The sequence below is a fragment of the Panthera tigris genome, chromosome A1 (genome assembly GCF_018350195.1).
Source record: "Panthera tigris isolate Pti1 chromosome A1, P.tigris_Pti1_mat1.1, whole genome shotgun sequence".
NCBI lineage: Eukaryota > Metazoa > Chordata > Mammalia > Carnivora > Felidae > Panthera > Panthera tigris.
In genome coordinates this window covers 230,556,542-230,570,264 of record NC_056660.1, presented here as the reverse complement: position 1 = coordinate 230,570,264, position 13,723 = coordinate 230,556,542, and positions in this window count along the sequence as shown.

Below are 13,723 nucleotides of genomic sequence, written 5' to 3'. Positions count from 1 at the left end.
GTGCGACACCGTGGGCTGTGTGGTATCCTCAGCACCTAGCGTGAGGCTTGGAGAGAGCCCAGCATTCCATGCCCGCAAAGGAGAAATGAGGACACAGCCCGTGGGCGCAGCACAGGGTCCTAGCCGTGGGTTTGAGTGTCTGTGAAAAGGCCCCAACTCCAGATCTCCAGCCTGCCCTCGAGAAGCCAGGTCGGGTTTACTCGATAAGGTCAGTTTACAGGATACAAAATCCAGTCGTAATTTCAGAGTAGATGTAAAACTCCATCTTGGATACTGTAGCCGAAGCTTTAATGACATGGAAATATTTTGTTACATAAAAAAGTCAGGTTATAAAACACCATCAAGAATTGCGTCTATATTCAGTTCCCAGGACTGCGGTAACAAGGTGTCACGACGTTGTGATTTAGAACAGTGGAAGTTTATTCTTTCACAGTCCTGGAGGCCAGAAGTCCAAAATCAAGGTGTGGGCAGGGCCAAGGCCAAACTCCCTCTGAAGGCGCTGGGGGAGGGTCCTTCCTGCCCCTTCCAGCTCCTGGTGGTTCCAGTGACTGCCATTCCCTTGCTGTCCCAGCATCACGTCTGTCCTCGTCTTCATGTGGTGCCTCTTTGTGAGCATCTGTCTTCACGTGGGGACGTGTCACATTAACTAATTACATCGGCAATGACCTTATCTCCAAATAAGGTCACAGACGGGCGTACTGGAGGTTAGGACTTCAATGTATCTTTTTTGGGAGATATAATTCAGCCCATGACAGCCTCTCGTGTTGAATTAAAGAGCCTACATCTCGGGGTGCCTGGGGGGGCTCAGTCGGTTGAGAGTCCGACTTCGGCTCAGGTCATGATCTCTGGGTCGGTGAGTTTCGAGCCCCGTGTCAGGCTCTGTGCTGACAGCTCAGGGCCTGGAGCCTGCTTCGGATTCTGTGTCTCCCTCTCTCTCTGCCCCTCCCCACACTCACTCTCCCTCCCTCTAAAATAAATAAACATTAAAAAAGAGTTAAAAAAAAAAAGAGCTACATCTTTTTCAACAATGACAAATGACTACATCTCTTTCTGAAAAACCACACACACACACACACACACACACTTTTACCCGAAAGAGAGCTTTTCCTGCCCACCCTCGTCACCCTCCCTAACACCTCATGTTGAGTTGCCCCCTCCCCCCACCCCACCAGGCCAGCTAAGCTGAGGCCCGGAAGTGGGTGTCTGTCTGTCTGCCTCTACTTACTGGTTCCGGCACACATCTTCACAGGCATTTACTCATTATGTGAACGCCCATGTCCACATGGTTTTGTCACTTTAAAAAACAAACAAACAAACAAACAAACAAAAAGAGTATTTTCTATGCCTTTTCTGAATCTTGCTTTTCTCACACAGTAACATCCGGCAGAAGTTATCCAAGCTACCCAATGAGCCTCCAAATCACTATTTTTAATGGTTATATAATTTATATAATACATTCTGCAGTTTGGGCATTAGCTGAAAATTAACAGTGATTATCTTCAGATACTTGGAGACAGGAGCTCTCGTCCATCATCCTTGTTTATGTGAGGCTAGCATGCAACCTGAGATACGATGGCTGTTCAATAAGCATGCGTGTCTCTGCCTTGTGAGTGAAGCATTTTCCAGAAACTCTAACTCCAGTAGAACTGGTATCACATACATAATCTTATTGCTGCTTAAAAAGGACATTGACACAGGGCGCCTGGACGGCTCAGTTGGTTGAGCGTCTGACTCTTGATTTCGGCTCAGGTCATGATCTCAGGGTCGTCGAGCTCCACGCTGAAGCTAGAGCCTGCTTAAGATTCCCTCTCTCCCTCTGCCCCTCTCCCCTGCTTGCGCTCTCTTTCTCTCTCTAAAATAAAAACAAAAATGAAGAAGCAGAAAAAGCCCAACACTGACATTTTCGGGTCCCAGAGACTAATGGTCAACGTTCTACGTAAGTCACCATGGCAGCCCGACAGCATTAAATGCTTCTATAGCCAAGGACAGGGCTCTGAGGGGTGAGCACTAGCCCATGTAGCTTGCTGGTCAGATTCAGGATTCCAACCCTGATCTATTGATCTCCCAAGACCATCTCTCTCCTCCACATCTGTTTTCATAAGAGAAATAGTGTCTCTTTTGCTAGAATTCACTTGGAAAGCCTAGATGTGGTTGTTCCCGAACCCAGTCTCCAAAGTCTCACGACCATTAAAAATAGACAACGTGATGAAACAGACCAAAGATTTACAGAATTTTAGCAACCCAGAGAACTGGTCTAACTCTCCTTTGCTTATTTAAAATTGGCGACTTGGCTTTCGAGTCAGATGTGTCACACAGGAGTGTCTAATTTCTTTTTGTCAATGTTTGTTTACTTATTTTCAGAGAAAGAGAGAAAGCGTGAGCAGGGGAGGGGTAGAGAGAGAGGGACAGAAAGAATCTTAAGCAGACTCCATGCTCAGTGCAGAGCTGGACAGGGGCTCCATCCCACGACCTTGAGATCATGACCTGAGCCGAAATCAGACGCTCAACCGACTGAGCCACCCAGGCACCCCAAAAGTCTAATTTCTAAGGACACAAGAGAAACAACTCACACATGGCAGGGCAGTAAATCATCGGGAGGTGAGTGGTAAGAGAGACAGAAGCTTGGGATTTCGGGCACTGAATGGGGGGAGGACAGCGGTGGCCTGTGAAATTATACCAGGACTCCGCCACTTCTAGGAGTTCATTTTCTAGAAAGATTATTGGGAGTCTTTGATAAAAAAAACCCATATGAAAGTATACTGCGGTATATGTTTTTTAATTGTCGATCAATTTATGCGTGACCGTGATGGTGCACAGAGTGATCAGGGAGAATCACAATGAGGAAGGGATGTGAATTTCAAAGGTAATTAAGTGGTGCCTAGAATTTACGTTTCTTACCCTCCTGGGCTAAACACTGTAACCGCCTGGGAAGTTATAAGAGTCCCGATGTCTGCACCTTGACCACTTGGTACCGAATACACTGAGCATTAAGCATCTCTGAAGCTCTGCATGTGACTTAGAGTCGGCAGGGGCTGAGACCCACATCGCTAGAAGATTCAATTGGAAGGGATTAAAACTGCTAAAACTTAGAAGGGCTGCCTGTGCAATAAGATGAAATTGAGAATGAGAAGTAATTTCCTTATGTGGCAACACAGCCTTCTATGGGCTGTTCTCAGCCCTGGTCTTCAGCCTTCTCTCTGATTCGTCCCTGTACTTGCCTGCTGCAGAACCGAACTTTCCCCCACATACACCACACGTTTCTCCTCTGTTGCTTTGCTGATGCCTTCCCTCTTCCGGGAAACGCTCCCTAAATGACTCTTGCTGATTCTTGGCAATTCAACCTTAAAAGGCCCGTCCCAGTGAAGCTTCCCTATGATCCCCTAAGGTGTGGACCCACTGGATTGCATTTAATGATCTGTTTTGGTGCCTGTGTCTCCACCGGCCTTCAGCGAACACCACAAAAGCAGAGACTGCCCCATTCATTTTGGGTTCCCATCACCTAGGCCAGTCGCTGGAAATCACAGACGGCAAATGAGTAGGAGGTGAAGTCAGGAAGCAGGACGGCGTTACGCACCATGTATCGGTTACTCATTTATTATAATCTTGAGAAATGTACAGTCTTGGCAGGCATACACACATGCAAGAGAAAATTTGCTCTGTCGATGACAGCCCCCAAAAGCTTAAAAAAGAACACTATGGGGAAAAGGGGCAATGGAGAATGAGTCGCGTCTTATATGGCGTTTATAAATGTTTCCATTTTTCCTCTTTGCCCTCATTGTAGGAAGCCAAGTAACCTAAAGGTAGCCTAGTAGCCACATTATTTTTCTGCAGCCTGATGGAAACAGAAGATACTCAGTTTCTACAAGTGGTTCTACAGAAGAAACCCTTCCCTCTGGGAGATTACAAGGCCCCGTAACACATCGCTGCAAACGTTTGCTGCCCACCGTAATCAATTTCTTGCAAGCTCAGTAGCCAAATGGCAGTGACACTTCAGAAATACCAGAACCTGGTAATTTATTCCTTGACTGTCTTCCCAGACAATTAAGGACCTAGCATCTCCTGTGTGCTAAGCAATCCTGGGGCTACTCTTTCCAGCAACTTCCACAAGAGACGCTGTCAGAACTCCTTACAAACAATCAAGTCTGAAAGAGGCCCCTGGAGAGTGTCTGCACTTGAGCAAATGGTGCGGAAGCCAAAGCAGGGAGCAAACTTCTCCCGCCATGTGCAGCCCACGTTGTTAAAGATGGAGTTCTCGTCCAGGGTTTCTTGCGATTGTGTGGCCCTCTGCATTAGACTCTGCAGAATGACAGTAATTTGACCAAGAGTGCCTGGATGGCAGATGCTTTATGTACACTGTCAAGTTTAATGTGGTACAATCCAGGCGATTCTGCCGTGCCGGGCGTGTGGCAAGCCCGCGGAGGGCTGTCGACAGCCACACAGGGTGAGGAGGTGGCAGAATCGTGGGGTGATCAGCATTCAAAGGGAGCTAAGAGACCATCTCGTTCAGCCTCTTCATATTGCAGGGGAACTAAGATAGACCAGAGAGCACAATGGTTTCTTGTTGAAGAAACGTACGGAGAGGTACATGCATGCCCGATCCAAATGTGGGGCTTGAACCGGAGTCTTCTGCCTGCCTAATCTAAACTGGCTACTTGCACTGTCCAGACACACCTGCTGATTTTCAGAGCTTCATTTGACTCTTCACCCTGCAGGCTGCTTAAGGATGACCCATTGTATCAACTTGAGCAAGTGACACTGAAGCTGTACAAATGGTCCGTATCTAGTCACTCCCACTCCGCATCCCTAATATGGCTCAAAGCCACCGAGTAATCCCTGCTGACATCCAGTTATGTTGTTGTCGCTCACCGAGTCTGGCCGACCCTTATCTTTGACCTAAAAATCCTTCAGAGTTAGTTCTTGGAATTTAAAGAGTTTCCAACAGGTATGGAGAGAAGCACTTCTATTAAGATCTTTGTCTCTTTTTAAAAAAAAAAAAAAGGAATGAAAGAGGAGATAGAAGCCAAAAGGAAACGTAATTATAGTTCTATTTGTCTTGCCTTGCATCGCTGAGGGAAATGTGAATCTTTTGTACCAGTGGGTTAATTTCAGCTGAATGTCATTCAACTCATTCAAAGCTGGTAGGGTATTTTAGAGAAGAACAGAGTGGAAATTATAAGTAAAAAATAAAAATATTTTGCGTTCTAAAACTAGGATAAATTTTTCTGTAAGTTTTCTTCATCAAATAGAGACAAAATGAAGTAGAAAAGAAAACTAGAAGTGTGGCCTCGTTAATTATTGCTTGTCCAACCCATGCATAAGGGCCATGGTGTGGACACCACATGCATATACACACACACCTGTGTACCCTAAATCTCGATGTCTTATATGTACCATGATTTCATGATGATAACCTCTGTCCCCTCCTCCTCTAAAGTAAATAGAACAAAAACATGTTGGCAGACACAACCCTTCTGCCCAACTCCTCCCATCATCCCCATAACGTATCTATCATCTCAAAACAGTTGCCATCCATTTATAGTATCATGTTATCTGAAAATCATGAGAGTTTTACTTCTTCATTCCTATTTGGATGCCTTTTATTTCTTTTTCTTGTCTGATTGCTGCGGCTAGGGCTTCCAGTACTATGTTGAATAAAACGGTGAGAGTGGACATCACTTTTGTGTTCCTAACCTTAGGGGAAAAGTGCTCCTAAAACCCTAAAGACTCCAACCAAAAACTTCTAGAACTGATCATGAATTCAGTAAAGCTGAAGGATACAAGATCAATGTACAGAAATCTCTTGCATTTCTATGCACTAATTATGAAGCAGCAGAAAGAGAAATTAAGAAAACAATCCCATTTACAATTGCACCAAAAATAATAAAGTATCTAAGAATAAACTTAACCAAAAAGGTGAAAGACCTCTACTCTGAAAAGTCTAAAACACAGATGAAAGAAATTGAAGATGACACAAAGAAATGGAAAGACATCCCATGCTCCTGGATAGGAAGAACAAATATTGTTAAAATGTCTATACTACTCAAAGCAACCTACACTTTCAATGCAATCCCTATCAAAATACCAATAGCATTTTTACAGAACTAGAACAAGCAATCCTAAAATCTGTATGGCACCACAAAAGACACCAAATAGCCAAAGCAATCTTGAAAAAGAAAACCAAAGCTGGAGGCATCACAGTTCCAGACTTCAAGTTATATTGCAAAGCTGTGGTGATCAAAACAGTGTGGCATTGGCAGAAAACCAGACACACAGATCAACAGAACAGAATAGAAAACACAGAAATAAGCCAACAATTATATGGTCAATTCATCTTCAACGAAGGAAGCAAGAATATCCAATGGGAAAAAGACGGTCTCTTATTTATTTATTTACTTATTTATTTATAATTTAAGTTCAAGTTAATTAACTTGTAGTGTAGTACTGGTTTAGGAACAGAATTTAGTGATTCATCATGTACATATAATATCCCAAAAAAGACCATCTCTTTAACAAATGGTGTTGGGAAAACTGGACAGCAACATGCAAAAAGGGTGAAGCTTTCTGACACCATACACAAAAATATTTTCAAAATGGATTAAGACCTAAATGTGAGACCTGAAACCATAAAAATTCTAGAAAACAATGCGGGCAGTAATTTCTTTGACATCAGCCCTAGTAACTTCTTTCTAGATAGGTTTCTTTTTTTTTTTTTAATTTTTTTTTAATGTTTCTTTATTTTTGCAGGAAAGAGAGACAGACTGTGTGTGGGGGGGGGCAGAGAGGGAGGGAGACACAGAATCTGAAGCAGGCTCCAGGCTCTGAGCTGTCAGCACAGAGCCCGACGCGGGGCTCGAACTCACAAACCGTGAGATCATGACCTGAGCCGAAGTCGGTCGCTCAACTGACTGAGCCACCCAGGCGTCCCTAGATAGGTTTCTTAAGGCCAGGGAAACAAAAGCAAAAATAAACTATTGGAACTATATCAAAACAAAAAGCTTCTGCACAGCAAAGGAAACAATCAAAAACTAAAAGGCAACCTATGGAACAGGAGAAGATATTTGCAAATGACATATCTGATAAAGGTTAGTATTCAAAATATATAAAGAATTTATAAAACTCAACGCCCAAAAAACAAATATTACAATTAAAAAATGGGCAGAAGACATGAACAGACATTTCTCCAAAGAATACATACAGATGGCCAACAGATATATGAAAAAATGTTCAACATCACTCATCATCAGAGAGATGCAAGTCAAAACCGCAATAAGATATCACTTCACACCTGTCACAGTGGCTAAAATCAACAACATAAGAAACAACAAGTGTTGGTGAGGATGTGGAGAGAGGGGAACCCTCTTGCACTGTTGATGGGGATGAAAACTGGTACAGCCACTATGGAAAACAGTATGGAGGTTCCTCCAAAAATTAAAAATAGAACCACCCTATGATCCAGTATTGCACTACTGGGTATTTACCCCCCACAATACAAAAACACTAGTTCAAAGGGATGCATGCACCCCTATGTTTATTGCAGCATTACCTACAGTAGCCAACTTATGGAAGCAGCCCAAGTGTCCACTGATAGATGAGTGGATAAAGAAGACATGGTATGTATATGCAATAGAATATTATTCAGCCATAAAATGAATGAAATCTTGCCATTTTCAATAACATGGATGGAGCTAGAGAGTATTATGCTAAGCAAAATAAATCAGTCAGAGAAAAGCAAATGCCATATGATTTTACTCACATGTAGACTTTAAGAAACAAAACAAATGAGCAAAGGAAAAAAAATGAGAGAGAAAGAGACAAACCAAGGAAGAGACTCTTAACTCTTGAGAACAAACTGATTGTTACCAGAAAGGAGGAGTCCAGGGGATGGATCAATGAGGTGATGGAGATTAAAAAGCACACTCATCATGACGAGCACTGAGTAATGTATAGAATTACTGAATCACTCTATGGTACTCATAAGCTGATATTACACTGTATGTTAACGGACTGGAATTTAAGTAAAAACTTTTAAAAATTTATTATAAATAAATAAATAAATTTTTTAAAATGAAATTATAACTTAAAAAAAAAAAAAGGGTGGCCATCCAAATAAAAAACAAAAAAAGAGCATGGACCTGTGAGCCAGGAGAGCTTGATCACAGGCAATTTTGCCTTAAAAAATGGCCCAATTGATTCCTTATTCAGAGGATACACCTACACATAGTCCCTTTCTTCATTAGGTAGCCTTGAAATGAACAAATCCTTTGACAGACTTCAGATCAAAATGCTGGAGAAAGGGGCACCCAAGTGATGAGCGTATGAACGGGACGAGACCCCCGCCCCAACACACACACCAAAATACAACATGGCGTCTCCACTGGAACCAGTGACTGGGTCACGATTCCAAGACAACACTGATTATAAGACACGCTTCTATCTTTCAAACGACTAAGAAAAATAATTTTGTAAGTGAAGCCGCCGCAGGATGCCTTAATGACGGTCCGGGTACTAGAGCCCTGTATGGTTCACACCAGTCTCTCCTTACTCTGAGCACCTTTATTCTCTCCTCAGGGATTGGGCAATGTCTCCTGCCTTTGCTCGCATTGGTTGCCCTGCACTAGGCAATCCTTCTGCATATCATATATCTCAGTACTAATTCCTTTTCACCTACTTCTTTTCTTAGATCCTTCTCTTGGTCAGCTTTCGGTAAGTTGTGCCATGGTGACAAACACCAGTTAAATCGCCGGGGCTTAAAACAGCAAAGGGTTTAGTTCTCACTCCTGTTCAATGTGCTTTGCAGGTTGGCTGTGGCTCTGCTCCACAGGCCCTCATTCTGGGGTCCGGGCTGAGGGCAGGGCCCCTATCAGAGGCACGCCGTCCTCAGCGCAGAGGGGAAGAGAAACAGTAGACGGGTGGTGGTGGCTCCTGTGGCTTGTGCTGAGAAATACATACGTCACTCTACTCCCAGGCCATTAACTCATGCTCACGTGGCCAAGCGTGTCAGAATTGGGTGTGGGGTATGCCCCTCCCACAGATAGATACAGGAAGGAGGGGCCCTGGAGGGACAGGTCGAATGGAAGGGCAGTGGATATTTTAAACAGATGTTGCAATCTGTCGTTAAGCCTCTGATGGTCACTTTTCAGTAAGTGAGATAATCTAGTCATTCTACCAAAGAGCCATATGCGCTCTACCAACACACATTTATACCCTGCTGCTCTGTTTTCGTGCCTTTTTATTATAACTTTTTCTTTAAGGGAAAATTATATATAATTTTTGGAGATATTTTAAGTGTCATTTAAACTCAATCCTGTAGCTACAACACACTCATGACTTATCAAAGCACCATCAATAAGACAGCCAGGACGAAGGCTAGGACCGAGTCTACCCACACACCGCACAGAGGCAACGGGAACCGCGTCTGCTGTCTCCTGGTCAACAGCAAGCCTAAGCCGCCATTGTTTGCAAGATGCATTTCAACTGCACATTTGTTGAAATGTGGAAAAAATGTCTATTACAATCAATGAAATAGAGTACTTGTGCGTATATGTATGTGCATGTGAAATGAGACTGACTGATCAGTTCGATGTTCTACATCTTTGCTCCTCAAAGTGTGGCCTGCGGTTCACAGCTATTGATGCCCCCCGGGAGCTGGTTTAGCCATGCAAATTGCCGTCCCCAGCCAAGACCCACTGACTGGGAACATTAACAGGATCTTCAGGTGTTCCCCATGCCCATTTAAGCATGATAAGTAGTATTCTAAGTAACGTCGATGTCATAGCTGGTAAGTGCATCATAACAGAGTGAACACACAGGCATGCACGCGGGTCATGGAGACAATGGGCTGACACCCACTCCTTCCCTGCATGCTGGAGCTCCAGCCAATAGGGCAAGAGGGAAGAGTTATCTCATTCGGCAAGAGTGACAAGGACAGATTGGATATCTTAACCCTGGCCACAGTGAAAATCACCTGGAGAAGTTTTTTAACAATACTGAAGCCTGGGCCTCGCTCTCAGAGATTCATTTAGTTTGGGGCACTTGACTGATGTGTAACCTGGGTGGGGCTTCCCATTCAGGGGGCTGGGGGAGTGCAGTGGGGGGCGGAAGGGAGGTCTGTTTGTCAGCTGGGAGCAGCACTGGCAAGCTCTCCTGTGAGCTCCTGAGTCCTCACCTTCACTCGGGCCACTGTATAAATAGGACCCAAATTAGGGGCAGGAAAGAGAAAGATGTGTTGCACAGGGTTTGGAGCTGATAGGAGCTAGGCTGATAGGACTGAGCAGCGGAATGAGGACTCGGGATTCGATCTGATTTCAAGTTCATGTGTAAACAGCCCGCGCACATGTGATACGAGGAAACCATACTAACTTAAAGTCCAAAGACCCGGATCATCTCTTCTTTAACCCTAAATAAAGTAGCTAAACGCCCCAAGCCTCAGTGCCCTGTTCTGTTAAATGGGCTTAAAAATGATACCAGCCTCCCTCCACACTTCATGGGATTCTGAGGTTTACAGAGATGCTCTTTATAAAATGAATCTTACTATGCAGAGACAAGGTGTGTTCATTTTTTGCCACATTTTTAGAATGGTTTTTATTTTCTCTCCCTAAAGAGCTACAGATTATTTATAATTTAAAATAGAATGCCTTTTATCTTATATCATTTGAAGGTAGGTAAACAAGCCAAAATCAGGAGTTTCAAACTGGGTTCCTTGAAGCACTGGGGTTTGCTAAATTTGGGCACCACAAAATATTTTTCAAGCACACCTGGGGGAGGGAGGTTGGTGATTTTTTATTTCCACACTTGAACCAACTTATGAGAGACTATGTCATCTGAATTTAGTTTGTCTTCTTCAACTTCCAAATTGGGTCTCCACCTTATGGGGACATATGAGGGTTTTTGTAAGGGAAGACTAAAATTACATCAGAAAATAAGCAGTAAAAATATTGCCACCAATGGGCAGGATTTTTGGAATGATATTTGTTTTGGTATTAGTATCATTTTTCTCTGAGGTCATTTAAGGATTTTTTTTCACTACATATGTATAATTGATGACATTTGTTTTTGTACAGGTAGTTAAAGCGGTATACTTTAAGAGAGTTTCATATATGTGCATGTCTCCACACATATGTATGTCGAGATACATGTGCATATGTGCATGAACATTCATATTCACACATAGTGATTTTGACGAGATGGTGAACCTCTGCCATTAAAAAAAATTTTCCTTAATGTTTATTTATTTTTGACAGAGAGAGACAGAGTGACAGCAAGCATGAGTGGGGAGGGGCAGAGAGAGAGAGGGAGACCCAGAATCCGAAGCAGGCTCTAGGCTCCGAGCTGTCCGCACAGAGCCCGACACGGGGCTCAAACCCACGGACCGCGAGATCGTGACCTGAGCTGAAGTCGGACACTCAACCAACTGAGCCCCCCAGGCGCCCCTGACCCTCTGCCACTCTTAAAATCCTCTTGGGTTGTCAGGGTCATAGATATAGAATGAGCCCATCTGTTTATCTGGGCATCTATAAACATCTGAGAGGGTGGCATTATTATTAAAACAAGTAGACCTTCTTGTTTTGTCTTGTTTTGTTTCAAAACAAGACCTTCTTGTTTTGAAAATGTAGACATATTCTACCTTTGAAATGTCTAACCATCCTGAGTTGGGTTACAAATGTTGGCAACCATCACCCAGACTTCTGAAGCGAAAAAAAAAAAAATCACTTTTGCTGAAGCTACTGACAACAAGATAAAAAATTCACCCAAAATTTCATCCAAAAGGATAAAAAATTCAAAAGATAGGATGAACATTGGCTCCCCCATATTTCTTCGCTCAGGTGTCAATACTACGTCTCTGGGACGTTCCCTAATGACTACTCCTGCTTGGCAACTGAGGGGAAACATGGCAGTGCTCATTAATCTCATGGGGAAAGTGGTATGTGTAATGAAAAAAGCATCTGTACATGAATCTTGACTTCTACTTTGGGAGATAAAGAATAGGATTCACTGGGAGTAAGACGATGAACGCCCCTATATGATCTTTCCTCCTCCACCCAGTTCTACTTTTCATCTTTAAACTAGAGATATTCTGATACCAAAAAAAAAAAAAAAAAAAATAGCCATTTTACCTCCAATCCAACTGTATGTTCTTGGAAGTTAAAGACCATCCCGCAGCTTATACTGAGAAGCTCAAACCTCTTCGCTGTGCTGGGGGGGGGGGGATAGCAGAGCACGAGAAACTACCTTCATGAAACACACTTCCCTCCAGCCTGTGTCGAATACAGCGTGAGGGCAATCAAGAGACTGCAGAGGACTAAATCCTGAAAAGAGAGAACAGAAATAGAGCTCACCATTAAGAGTAGAGGCATTGTTTTTTTTTTTCCTTTGTAGGTTTTTTGGGGGGAGTCGTTGGGGGCTAAGGGATATGGGATATGTATTGAGCTACATCTTAGAAATTAAGAGTTACATAAGGTAAGTAAAGATAAAAGGGAATAAAAGATTCATGTTAGGGAATTTTTGTTTTCAAAACAACTCAGTACTCTCTGTGGTGTTAAGGGATAATCAGAAAAAGGTAGTTCTTTCAACTCAAGTAACAAAGAGAAAACTAGGCTTTGATCACTTCAAAGGAAACCAAAGACTGCAAATGGGAAAACCTTAAGAACAGATGGAGAGGGAGAGTATGAGCTTGCGAGAGTGTAGTAGTAAAGTAAAGCAGCCCTCGAAAGACACGATAAAATAATCCCGAATACCATATATGCACCTGTGGTGTAGACAGTCTGCTGTGGTTCTCGGTGCAGGCTGTGAGCAAGCCTGCAATCTGGGGGTGAGGAGCTCTTTGGCCTTTGGATGCACAATGTGGTCAGACAGACGAGAAACCAGATGCAACCCTGAGGGGGTGCAGGGTCTCATCAACTTAAGTCAGGGAATTTAAAGTTGTGAATGATCAGGTTGCTATTTTTAAAGACTGGGTAGGGAGACAGCATAAAACATCAGGAGGTATGAGAAGTAAGGCGTTGAGAGGTCCTATCTATCACCCTGTGAGCACATCATTCTGAATGTGGTGCCCAGATGCTGGGTCTGGGTCCAAACTTTGGGAACGAAAACTGGGTCTGGAGTCACATTCCAGAACTGTGCCTCAGATGCAAGCTGGCTCCCTCCGGACTACTGAGAAACCTTTGTAATCAGGAAGGTGAATCAAAAACTTAGAGATAATGAAGCCACTCTAACCCACAGTATTAATACTTTGGTGTAGAATTTAGGAATAAATGATGCAATCATCGTTTAACAAAATATGTGTCATGTTAAGTCACTAGAAACATACATGGGATTTCAGCACACTAGAGTATATGACACAGCAGCCCGGGGGTGTGATTTGAAATTCTCAGTTGATTGTAGACTTGTGGTTTTAGGTTGAAGGGAATAAGAGAATTTGATTAAGTTGACAGAGAACCTGATTTATCCACCTATACATTTATAAGAGCTAAGTGCTTAGAAAGAATTCGCTTGCTGGGTTTGTAAGTCTGTCCTGACAGGAATTAGAGGCGCTTCAGATGTATTAAATTTTGAGAACAGAGTTTTTAAATGCTTAAGGGAATTTAACCAACTGAGTTTCCGAGTTTCGTTGGTTGTTTATGTGAGTCTTATTTAACGTGAAGAGTTAAACAAATATTTTAAAAATTGCTTTTCAACTTTAAAAACTGAGCATTGGTTTATACAAAAATTATTTTAAATAGTTTTT